Genomic DNA, 12203 nt, shown 5'->3' with positions numbered 1-12203 from the left:
ATCCTTTCTGGAGGATCTTAGAGAAGAATCCATTTACTTGACTTTTTTCAGTTTCTAAAGGTAATTTGCATTCCTTGGATCATCATCCCATCCTAATATTACTCCAACATCTTGTTTCTATCATCACATCTATTACTGCTCCTGTCACCCTCTTGTAAAGACTCTTTCATTTATATTGGGCTCACCCAGCTAATCCAGGATAAGCCTAATTTCAAGATTTTTAAGCATATCTTTAGTGTTCACTATGTAAGGTTATATATTCTGTTTCTGGGATGAGAATAAGGAAACTTTGGGTCACCATTATTCAAACTACTGCAGCCTGTCATCTGTCTCATAAAGATTCATGGTTATCACACATGAAAAAATACACTTGCCACACCCCAAAGTCTTATTCCACTGTAGCAACACTTCAAAATCAGAAAACTCATTTTAATATCATCAGCTCAAAAGACCATCTCATCACAAGAGTATAGAGGAAACTCATTCTGGGGCAAAATTCCTATGTGTTTTTGGACCTATGAAACTAGAAAATAAATTATCAATACTAAAAATTAAAATGTTGTAATTGACAGTGGATATGAATTTTAGACATTCCTATTCAAAAGGGAGAAAATGGGAGGAAAAGGGAAGCATTAGTTCTGAGCAGTTTTTAAAATTCAACAGGGTAAATTCCATTGTGTTTCTGAAATGGTATGGACATAACAGAAGCAGAAGATAAGAAAAGGTGGTAAGAATACACAGAACTAAACAAAAAAGCTCTTAATGACCCAGATAATTACGATGGTGCAACCCCTCACTTAGAACCAGACATTGTGGAATTCGAAGTCAAGTGGGCCTTAGGAAGCATCACTATGAACAAAGCTAGTGGAGGTGATGGGATTCCAGCTGACTATTTCAAGTCCTAAAAGATGATACTACTAAAGTGCTGCACTAAGCATGCCAGAAAATTTGGAAAACACAGCAGCAGCCACAGGACTGGAAGAGGTCAGTTTTCATTCCAATCCCAAAGAAAGGCAATGTCAAAAAATGTTCAAACTACAGCACAATTGCACAAATCTCACACATTAGCAAAGTAATGCTCAAAATTCTCCAAGTGAAACTTCAATATGGGAACCAAGAACATCCAGATATTCAAGCAGGATTTAGAGAAGGCAGAGGAATCAAAGATTAAATTGACAGCATCTGTTGGATCATAGAAAAAGCAAAAGAGTTCCAGAAAAACATCTTCTGTCTCACTGGTTATGCTAAAGCCTTTGACTATGTGGATCACAATAAACTGTGGCGAATTCTTCAAGAGATGGGAATACCACACCACCCTACCTGCTTCCTGAGAAATCTGTATGCAGGTCAAGAAGCAATAGTTAGAACTGTACATGGAACAATAGACTGGTTCCAAATTGGGAAAGGAGTACATCAAGGCTGTATATTGTCACCCTACTTATTTAACGTATATGCAGAGTACATCATATGAAATGCCGGGCTGGATGAAACACAAGCTGGAATCAAGATTGCCAGGAGAAATATCGATAATTTCAGATACGCAGATGATACCACCCTTATGGCAGAAAGGGAAGACAAATTGAAGAGCCTCATGATGAAGTGAAAGAGAGAGCGAAAAAGCTGGCTTAAACCTCAACACTCAGAAAACAAAGATCATGACATCCGGTCCCATCACTTCAGGGCAAATAGATGGGGAAACAATGGAAACAGTGACATTATTTTCTTGGGCTCCAAAATTACTGCAGATGGTGACTACAGCCGTGAAATTAAAAGATGGCTTGATGCTTGGAAGGAAAGCTTTGACAAATCTAGACAGCATATTCAAAAGCAGAGACATTATTTTGCTGACAAAGGTCCATCTAGTCAAAGCTATGGGTTTTCCAGTAGTCATGTAATGATGTGAGATTTGGACCATAAAGAAAGCTGAGTGCAGAAGAATTGATGCTTTTGAACTGTGGTGTTGGAGAAGACTCTTGAGAGTCCCTTGGACTGCAAGGAGACCAATCCAGTCAATCCTAAAGAAAATCTGACCTGAATATTCTTTGGAAGGACTGAGGCTGAAGCTCCAATACTTCAGCCACTTGATGCAAAGAACTGACTCTTTGGTAAAGACCCTGATACTGGAAAAGCCTGAAGGCAAAGGAGAAGTGGATGACAGAGGATGAGATGGACAGAGTCCATCACCAACTCGATGGGCATGAATTTGATTAAGCTATGGGAGTTAGTGATGGACTCCAGGGAATCCTGGAGTGCTGCAGTCCATGGGGTCACAATGAGTCAGACACAACTGAGCGACTGAACTGAAGTGGTGATTTCATTGGGCCCAAACAGATAATCACAGATTAACTAAACTCAAAATTTTTACTCTAATCACATCTGCAGAGTCCCTTTTTATCATGGAAGTTAACATATTCACAGGTTTCATAATTAAGACATGAACATCTGAGGAAAATGGCTTCCCTGGTGGCTCAGTTGTAAAGAATCCGCTTGCAATTCAGGAGACTCGGGTTTGACCCCTGAATCAGGAAGATCCCCTGGAGAAGGAATGGCAACCCACTCCATGGGAAATCCCATGGACCGAGGAGCCTGGTGGATTACAGAAATCCCATGGACAGAGAGGCGTGGTGGGTTAAATTGTGTCTGACTCTATTACAGCATCACTAGAGTCAGATAACAGCTTAGTGACTAAACAGCAACAACAAATTTGAAGAAATCACTATCCATCCTACGACAGGGAGTGTAGTTTTCTTGTCCTTCTAGGCTTCTAGAGGCTGATTTTATTCCTTGGCTCATGGCAGTCTTGATTAATTTTCAAAACCAGCAATGATCAGTGAAATCCTTCCTACAGTGTATCGTGGTGACACTGAAGCCATCATTATATCTCCTTTGAATCTAACTGAATTTTCTGCTTTCATCTTCCACATTTAAGGACCATTATGATTACTTTGGACCCACTCAGATATTCTACAATACTATCCATATTTAAGAGGAGCTAACTAACAACCTTAATTCCATCTGAAAATTTGATTCTCATTTTTTATATAACATAGCACATCACAACATATTTATAGATTCCTAGGATTAGTATACAGATATCTTAGGGCATTATTCTGACTGCCACATTGTTTATTAAAGTTAAAACTCTTTAGTAAGTAATGAAATATAATTTCATTTTATATATTAAAAAGGTTGATTTTGATAATTCATTGCTATAATAAATATATTATGTGCCACACAATAGAGATGTAGTAATATTAAAATACAAATTGTAATTCATGAAATTTAGAAATTGAGAGATTAGCAAGCATTACAGTTATACCTCAGCACAAAACCATGTAACTGGTGCTTCATGTTTACTCAAGAAAGTAAATCCTTGAGTTCTGGATATATTTATACTCTGCTGATGGGAATGTATATAAGTGTAGTTATTGTTGAGACAGATTTGATGGTATCTGAACAAATTTGGTATAAGTATGTCTATGGTAATAGAATTTTTGTTTTAAGGATGTAAGTCAAAAATTTTTTCATTGAATTCATAAAAAGCATGTAAAAAGATGTTCCTTGCAGTGCTATTTGTGTCTGGGAGCTGGAAGCAGTCCAGTTTAGTGCCCATCAGTGTGAGAGTGCACAGAAAAAAAAAATGGAATATATAAAAAAGCCTAATAATGAGAAAAATGTAAAGAAATTAAGAGCAATGACTTTCTAGATGTTAGCAGTAAAAACAAACTACCATGTGAAAACATCATCATACATTGTCACTTATATAAATATAAAAATACAGTCAAAGCAATATAGATTTTGCAAGAACACATACAAAGGATACACATCAAGTACTTTAGCATGATTATCGATTGAATAATTTGATTATCATATCCTTCAACATCTGACATACTCACCTCTGCCCCCCAAGGAAACCAGAAGAGAGAAGAAGAAAAAAGAGGAATGAGAAAAGAAGATAAGGGAAAATATGGAAATAATTCTTGAATAGAATAGATTTGGGGAACATGGCCAATGAAAACAATTTCAGGCAAAGATAAAAGGACTACCACAGATGAATTCTTCACAGCCCTATGGACTGTAGCCTGCCAGACTCCTCTGTTCATAGGATTCTCCCAGCAAGAATACTGGAGGGGATTGCCATGACCTCCTCGAAGGGATTTTCCTTATCCAGGGATTGAACCTGCATCTTCAGCATTGCAGGAAGATTCTTTACCACTGAGCCACTTGGGAGAAGTTATTATAAAATATTAAGTACAGTTCCCTGGGCTATATAATAGGTCTTGCTTTGGTTATCTATTTTATATATAACAGTGTGTATATGTTAATCTCAACCTCCTAATTTACCTCTCTTCTCATTTCTCCTTTGGTAACCCCAAGTTTATTTCCTGTACTTGTGAATTTCTTTCTGTTTTGGTAATAAGTTCATTTGTATAAATTTTTCTAGATTCCACATATAAGTGATATTTATGTTTCTCTATATGACTTCATTCACTTAGTATGATAATCTCTGGGCACTTGGTTAGATACATTAACTTTAATGCTTTAATATGATTTTAGAATATTTAATACATATCATGTGTGTATGTTCTGAGACTTTCAGTCATGTTCAACTTTTTGCGGCCCCATGGACTGTAGCCTGCCAAGCTCCTCTGTCCACAGACTCCTCCAGAGAATATTGGAATGAGGTTCCATTTCCTCCTCTAGGGGATGCCCCTGACCCAATGATTGAACCTAAGTCTTCTAAGTGTCCTGTATTAGCAAGTGGGTTTTTTAATACTAGCGCCACCTGGAAAGCCCCAGGTATAGAATAAGGATCTGCAAACTTTGTGTGTGTGTGTGTGTGTGTGTGTGTGTGTGTGTGTGTGTGTGTGTGTAAAATTCTAGATAATAAATATTTAGACTTTAAAGGCCATATGTTCTGTATTAAAAGTATCATGTAGTGTGAAAGCAGCATAGATATTATATAAACATGACTGAGTCCTGATAAAGCTTTATTTATGAGTACTGGGATTTCAATTTCACATAATTTTCATATGTCATGAAATATTATTCTTCCTTTGACTTGTTTTCAACTATTTGAAAAATGTAAAAATCATAACATGTGGACCATACCAAAATAGAGGGTGGGCCTGAAGTGTCACATAGGTTACTGGGATAGTAACTGGGTTAGTTACTGGTTACTGGGTCAGCTTGCTTACCCATGTGTAGAAGCAAAAAAAGTACTAGGAATCTCAGATGCTGAAAATCAGCTTCATGTTGAGTAAAACATTTTATTCAGTAATTTTTAATATGGTTATTCAAAATATCCTGATAATTTTATAATTTTACTTCTTTATTTATTTTTGGCTGCTCTGGGTCTTAGTTGCTATGCAGACTTTTCTCTAGTTGCAGAGAGCAGGGTCTACACCCTAGATGTGGCACATGGGCTTCTTATTGCTATGGCTTCTCTTGTTGTGGAGCACAGGCTCTAGGGCACATGGAATTCAGTAGTTGCAACTCCCAGGCTCTGGAGCACAGGCTCAGTAGTTGTGGCATGGGGCTTAGTTGTTCTAAAGTATGTGGGATGTTTTTCCCCACCACAGATCAAACCTGTGTCTCCTGCATTGGCAGGTGGATTCTTTACCACTGAGACTTGAGGGAAGCCCTAAAATATCCTGAGAATTTTAAATGAAAGCAATTCTTATGAATAACATTGGATCACTATGCTCAATACAAGGAAAAATGCTTGCTAATATATGCAAATTAGTAAATAGCAGCTCTTTTTGTACTCTTTCCTATGTTGATTCTAAAAATTAAGCAAATGCTCTTGCTTGGATGATAAACTATAGCATATAGAAATCTTTTATTCTCTCAAATATGTTTTCATACCACAATTTTTTTTCTTTAACTCTAGCTTCTTGGCTCTGGAAATGCATTATAAATTTTCTGCCAACTACAGAAACCATATTTTAGACTAAAAATTTGTTTGCTAACAAAGCTAATACAGTTGGCATTGATGAGTCTGGCCTTGGGATTTTCCAGGCCCCCTTGAATGAATATGTATTTGAGATAACAGAGGTGACTGCTCATGATAGTTAAGTCCCTCAAAAATTCTACTAAACCTTATGCCTACAACCTCATCCAGGTTAATCATATTAGACCCTCTAGAAATAGGACCCATTTTTTAAAAGCTTTTCAGGTAATTTTAACTGGATGGGTTTTTTAGAATCTCCTTGACTAGTTTCCAAACCACCAGGCAGAAAAATTTATCCTTAGACCACAGCCTGAGGAGACTGAAGAGAAATAATGGTCATGTCCCAGCATGCATACAGACTGACAACTTTGACATTACTTCAACCGTGTGCAGGATGGAAATCTATTACTAAGCTTATGGAGGAACTTCTCTTTTTTTTAATTGCAAATAGATGGTGAAAAGAGGAAACAGTGACAGATTTTATTTTCATGGGCTGCTGAGGGTAACTGTAGCCATGAAATTAAAGGATGCTTGCTCCTTGGAAGAAAAGCTGTGACAAACCTAGACAGCATGTTAAAAAGCATAGGATCCAGACTTTCTGTTAAATTCTAAAATGTCCCAAATCCCTCACTACCCACGCTGCCCATCTACCCCACCAACACACATCCCCACTCCCAAAATAAAAACCCCAAAAAATAATAAGGAAAAAAGGGGATTGCCATTTGAGATACTCTTAATTGTAAAGTATGAATTGAGTTAGACTATGAGAAAATTGCATCAGGATCACATAATTCTGGTTCCATGTATAACTGCTTAAATTGAATATTTCTTGGCCTGATGCCATAAAGAAGATGCAGCCCTAGGATTTCTTTTTTCTTTTCTTTTTTTTTTTTGCCTTGTTTGTCAATGATGATTTTCACTTTGGAATCCTTGTGGAAACTTTTTCTTTATTCTGAACGTTAAGAAATGTGCTGTCTTACTTCTCCTGCGAATGTGATTTACTTATTCTTTTAGGATATTTTGAACTTTACAAATGATCACTTTTGTTTTAGTTTGAACATCCAGAGAGGACTCCCTGCAAAGAACAGAGCTCATCTCCAATTACAAAGTTGGAGTATAAGATCGGAATTGACAGATGAGAAAGACTGATGATGATGAGGTCATTTTGGTGTTCAGTAATCATGTTTGAAGTTCCTTCTACTCATGACTGTGTGAGCTGAAACTCACTGCTAATGATATAATTGGTTCTAAGGCTCCTAGATTAGCTAATTTTACCTGTAACATTAGATTATTCCTGTACTTAGCATCCCAAATCTGGTGAGGAGAAAAAGAGATTTATTAAACAGCAAGCTTTTCATAGAGGAGATAAAAATCAAGCACAATTTTAAAACTTCCAGTTTTCTTCACTAAACTCTTTAGACTTCAGCATTTAGAAAACAGCTTGTCTTTCTTTCTCTTCCTTACTTTAAAAAAGAAATACTAATCCTATCTAAACATGAAATATAGTTTTAAAATTTTGGTGAGAAATTATTATAGTCTTATATTTTTAAATGGTTTTGTTGAGTACACACTATGTACAGAATTGAATTACATGTTTGTTTACTAAAGAGTCTAATATCATTATCCTTTGAATACATCTTGCCAGTTCCACAAAGTCCTGAAAGTGGACTCTTTCAAAGACCATCATAATACTACAAAGATTTGATTGATGACATTTGTATTCAATTTACATACAATCATATTTGAAAAGAGGGAAATTCATTTGATGACTCTCTTGAAAGCTTTTCTCTAAAGAATTGCACTATTGTTGGGACTAAGGTCATGTTAAGTGGAAAATAAACTTTTATTTACATAAAGTATGGTGAGCTCTAGAAAAATTCACCATCCAGAGATTTCAGGCAAACAAAGTTGGACTGTTAAGGAAGCAATTAGTAAAAGTGCCTCATGAAGATAAATTTGGCCAGAAGAGGAAAAAGTTTCAGCTTTCATTATTTGAAGGGTGCTTTACCTCTTAATGATGAGAATGCCCTGAGGGAATTCCTTTAATTTTTTTAGGAGTAGAAGAAACACAGCTTCAGGAAGTGTTAGGCACTGAGAAACTTTTTGTTTTGGAAACATTTTCAAAGTCTGAGATTATCTTTGATGGTGATTATTAAAATGTATAGAAATCTCTGTAGACTTCCTTCCTTGAAGTTTTTACAAGGAATTGGGTTCAGAGTCTTACATAACATTATTTCATTTACTCCTCAAAACACTGAAATGTAGACTTTCTATAATTAAGTATTAATAAATAAATTAAATGTAAAATTAAACATATTTCAGCAGTCTTGGCTTTATAGGAATATTGTACAATAAGTGCAGAGTTCCCATAGATTTCATCTCTACCTTATCCCTGAATTTCCTCCTATTATTAACAATTTGCATTCAGTTCAGTTCAGTTCAGTTGCTCAGTCATGTCTGACTCTTTGTGACCCCATAAACCACAGCACGCCAGGCCTCCCTGTCCATCATAAACTCCCAGAGTTCACCCAAACCCATGTCCATTGAGTTGGTGATTCCATCAGACCATCTTATCCTCTGTCGTCCCCTCCCCTTACTGCCCTCAATCTTTTCCAGCATCAGGGTCTTTTCAAATGAGTCAGCTCTTCACATCAGGTGGCCAAAGTATTGGAGTTTCAGCTTCAACATCAGTCCCTCCAATGAACACCCAGGACTGATCTCCTTTACTATGGACTGCTTGGATTTCCTTGCAGTCCAAAGGACTCTCAGAAGTCTTCTCCAACACCACAGTTCAAAAGCATCTATTCTTCAGTGCTCAGTTTTCTTTATAGTCCAACTTTCACATCCATACGTGGCTACTGGAAAAGCCATAGCCTTGACTAGATGGACCTTTGTTGACAAAGTAATGTCTCTGCTTTTCAATATGCTGTCTAGGTTGGTCATAACTTTCCTTCCAAGAAGTAAGCATCTTTTAATTTCATGGCTGCAATCACCATCTGCAGTGATTTTGGATCCCAGAAAAATAAAGTCAGCCACTGTTTCCACTGTTTCCCCATCTATTTGCCATGAAGTGATGGGACCAGAAGCCATGATCTTAGTTTTCTGAATGTTGAGCTTTAAGCCAACTTTTTCACTCTCCTCTTTCACTTTCATCAAGAGGCTCTTTAGTTCTTCTTCACTTTCTGCCGTAAGGGTGGTGTCATCTGCATATCTGAGTTTATTGATATTTCTCCTGGCAATCTGGATTCCAGCTTGTGCTTCTTCCAGCCCAGTGTTTCTCATGATGTACTTTGCATATAAGTTAAACAAGCAGGATGACAATATACAGCCTTGACGTACTCCTTTTCCTATTTGGAACCAGTCTGTTGTTCCCTGTCCATTAGTGTGGTACATTTGGTACATCTTGATGAATACATTTATATCAACTAAAGTCTATAGTTGATATTTACTCTATATTTACATTAGAGTTAGCATTTTTTGTTGTACATTTTATAGGTTCTGACACATGCATAATGACATTTATCCATCATCCTACTATCATACAAAATAATCTTCCCAAGCTAAAAATGTTCTGTGTCCTGACAATTCATCTCTCTATCCATTCCCTCGAGTCCCAGGGAAACTTCGATCTTTCTGTTTCCTCTGTAGTTTTGCATTTTTCAATATATCACAAAGTTGGAATCATATATGTAGCCTTTTTCAGACTTCAACTCAACAATATGGTGGAATAGATGGATAATCTTCTCAACAAAATGGTTGGATGACATCATCGACTCAATGGACATGTACGTTTGTGCAAACTTCAGGAGATAGTGAAGGACAGGGAAGCCTGATATACTGCAGTCCATGGGGTCACAAAAGGTCAGATGTGACTGAGTGACTGAACAACTCAGCAATAAGCATTATAAATTCCTCCATGTTTATTAGTGGTTTCATAGCTAATTTCCTTTTTATCACAGAATAATTTCATTAAATGAAGGAACTGCAATTTGTTTCTTCATCCACTTACTGAAGGATATTTTAATTGGTCTGATCTTTGGCAATTATTATTAAAGCTAATACAAGTATTCATTTAGAGAGATTTATGTGAAGATAAGTTTTTCACTCACTTGGAGTATGATTGCTGGATTCTATAGTAAGCCTGTGCTTCACATTGTAAGAAGGTAGCCAGCCATCTTCCATAGTGGCTGTACCATTTTACATCTGCCCTAGTAATCAGTGAGAGTTCCTGTTGCTCAATATCTTTGTCAACACTTGGTTTTGTTAGTATTTTGGATTTTGGTCATTCCAATATGTGAATAATGGTATCTCATTATTGTTGGAGTAGCATTTTCAACCACTGAAGTGGTTAAAACAAGAGCTTTAAAGGAGCCAGCCTGTGGATATTCTCACTGTCCTGATTTTTTAATAATTAGGGCAGGCTAAACATTTGCTACATGAAGACCATACACATGTCCATTGACCTAGTTCTCATCTAGATCTAGTTTTATAAATGCTGATGATAAACCAAGTCTGATTCATATGATGCATCTTGTGTGGAAAATATCTGTGACTCAAGTTATCTGATCAATCTTGAGAAATGACAGCTCAGCCAGTATAATAATTTTGAAAATAACTATTGCTAATTTGATGATTACCAGATTTCATTAAATTGATTGCAAAGTTATCATTTTTTTAGCTAGAGCAAAATGAAGCCAGAGGTCTTGATATTTCATTTTGTCTGTGATAATTCCTAGATTTGTGATCTTAGGTGATTTCTTTAAGAACATTGTGACTCAGTTTCTTTTTTTCTGTAAAATAGGGTTAATAATAGTAATACTTGTAAGGGATCCTGCAAGAAGGAATAAACTGATATAGTTATAATGCCCAGAACAGCCTCTGATGTGTCATAAGTCTCCATGAACAGTAGAGTGTTATTAGCATGATGCAACTAATTTTTGGAGTTTGAAAAAACATTTTGTATTTTGCCCAAGTTTACCAGTTTAGAAAGTACAGCAACTAAGGTTGAATTTCAGATTTATCTCTGGAGCTCTTTTTAATATTCCATGAAGTTCTTAAGTTGGTATATACATGGAAAGGCATTTCTTGCTCTTCTCACACTTCCCCTTCTGGCTACCCAGAAAACCCTGTTGCCCCTGCCCTTTCACATCCTGTTGTAGAATGATTAAAACAAACAAACAAATAAACAAAAAAACCCAAAAAATGAAAGGTTCTATATACAGATGTCTTATTTTTGTTATGATTCATATTTTTATTTTATTTAAGGAAGTTCATAACATAAAATAATGTCACCCCTTTGCAAATATTTCAAGCCTGTTAATAATGGGGGTGTTTTCAGTAGATTTTAAAGAATATATTTTCATTGTATGAAGAAGACATACCTAAAAAGCTAGGTTAAAATCGTATTTATATTTTTATCCCACTGAACTGTCAAATTCCCCAGGATCCATGAGTCACCTGAAATGTGTATCTGAATAAATGAACAACACATACTTTGGACCCACCAATTCAGGAGGGATATGAAAAATCAATCACATACAAGGAAATGGGTGCCTTTATTCTTGAAAGAGAGCACAATAGAGAGGCTCACTGGATGGTTACAAACTGGCATGGGTCATCTTCCTCAATTGAGGAAGATGACACAACTAATCACTACACTGTACACCTATAATACACTTAAATAAATTAAAAAAAGATGACCCACCCAAACTGGCATGGGAATGGTTTCCTCTTCCAGCTGGACTGTCTAAGGAGCTGTCAAACTGTGTAGTTGTCAATGGAAAGTTCATAAACTGCTCCTTCCACTCCATCATCAATCTTGGCATCTTAGTTATGTTCTTAATCTTCATTATTTTTAAGAGACATTAATACACTTGCTTGTTAATTGTTTTAATATACTCTTATTTTTGTAATTCATTTTACTGGCTCTTAAAATCTTGGTTTGAAATGAATTGTGCATCATTTACATATCATGTTAGTGCTTTTACCAAAGATCTAGAGCTTGGCCCATCAAAAGCATACTTATTTTGTTGTTGTTGCTATTGCAGATGGACAGGGAGGCCTGGCATGCTGTGGTTCATGGGGTTGCAAAGAGTTGGACTCAACTAAGTGACCAAACTGAACTGAACTGAACTCTTTTAGATGAAAATTTCAATTCTGTAACACAATTACTAAATTATTTAGCTGTAATACTCCAAACTTGGTTTCTATGTTTATCAGTGCCTTGGTGTCATCATTTTGGACTAGTCGT

The 12203-nt window shown here is 36.3% G+C and overlaps 1 non-coding gene across 1 annotated transcript; it reads left to right on the top strand.

Annotated features, from left to right (window-relative positions):
• Positions 1 to 10329: 10329 nt before the first annotated feature.
• On the top strand, positions 10330 to 10460 carry LOC133065702 (small nucleolar RNA SNORA72). Its single transcript, XR_009694964.1, has one exon. It is a non-coding gene; the product is annotated as a small nucleolar RNA SNORA72 (small nucleolar RNA).
• The last annotated feature ends 1743 nt before the right edge of the window (positions 10461 to 12203 follow it).

This window comes from Dama dama, chromosome 11, assembly GCF_033118175.1.
Source record: "Dama dama isolate Ldn47 chromosome 11, ASM3311817v1, whole genome shotgun sequence".
Lineage (NCBI taxonomy): Eukaryota > Metazoa > Chordata > Mammalia > Artiodactyla > Cervidae > Dama > Dama dama.
This window is presented reverse-complemented; position numbering and strand designations above follow the sequence as displayed.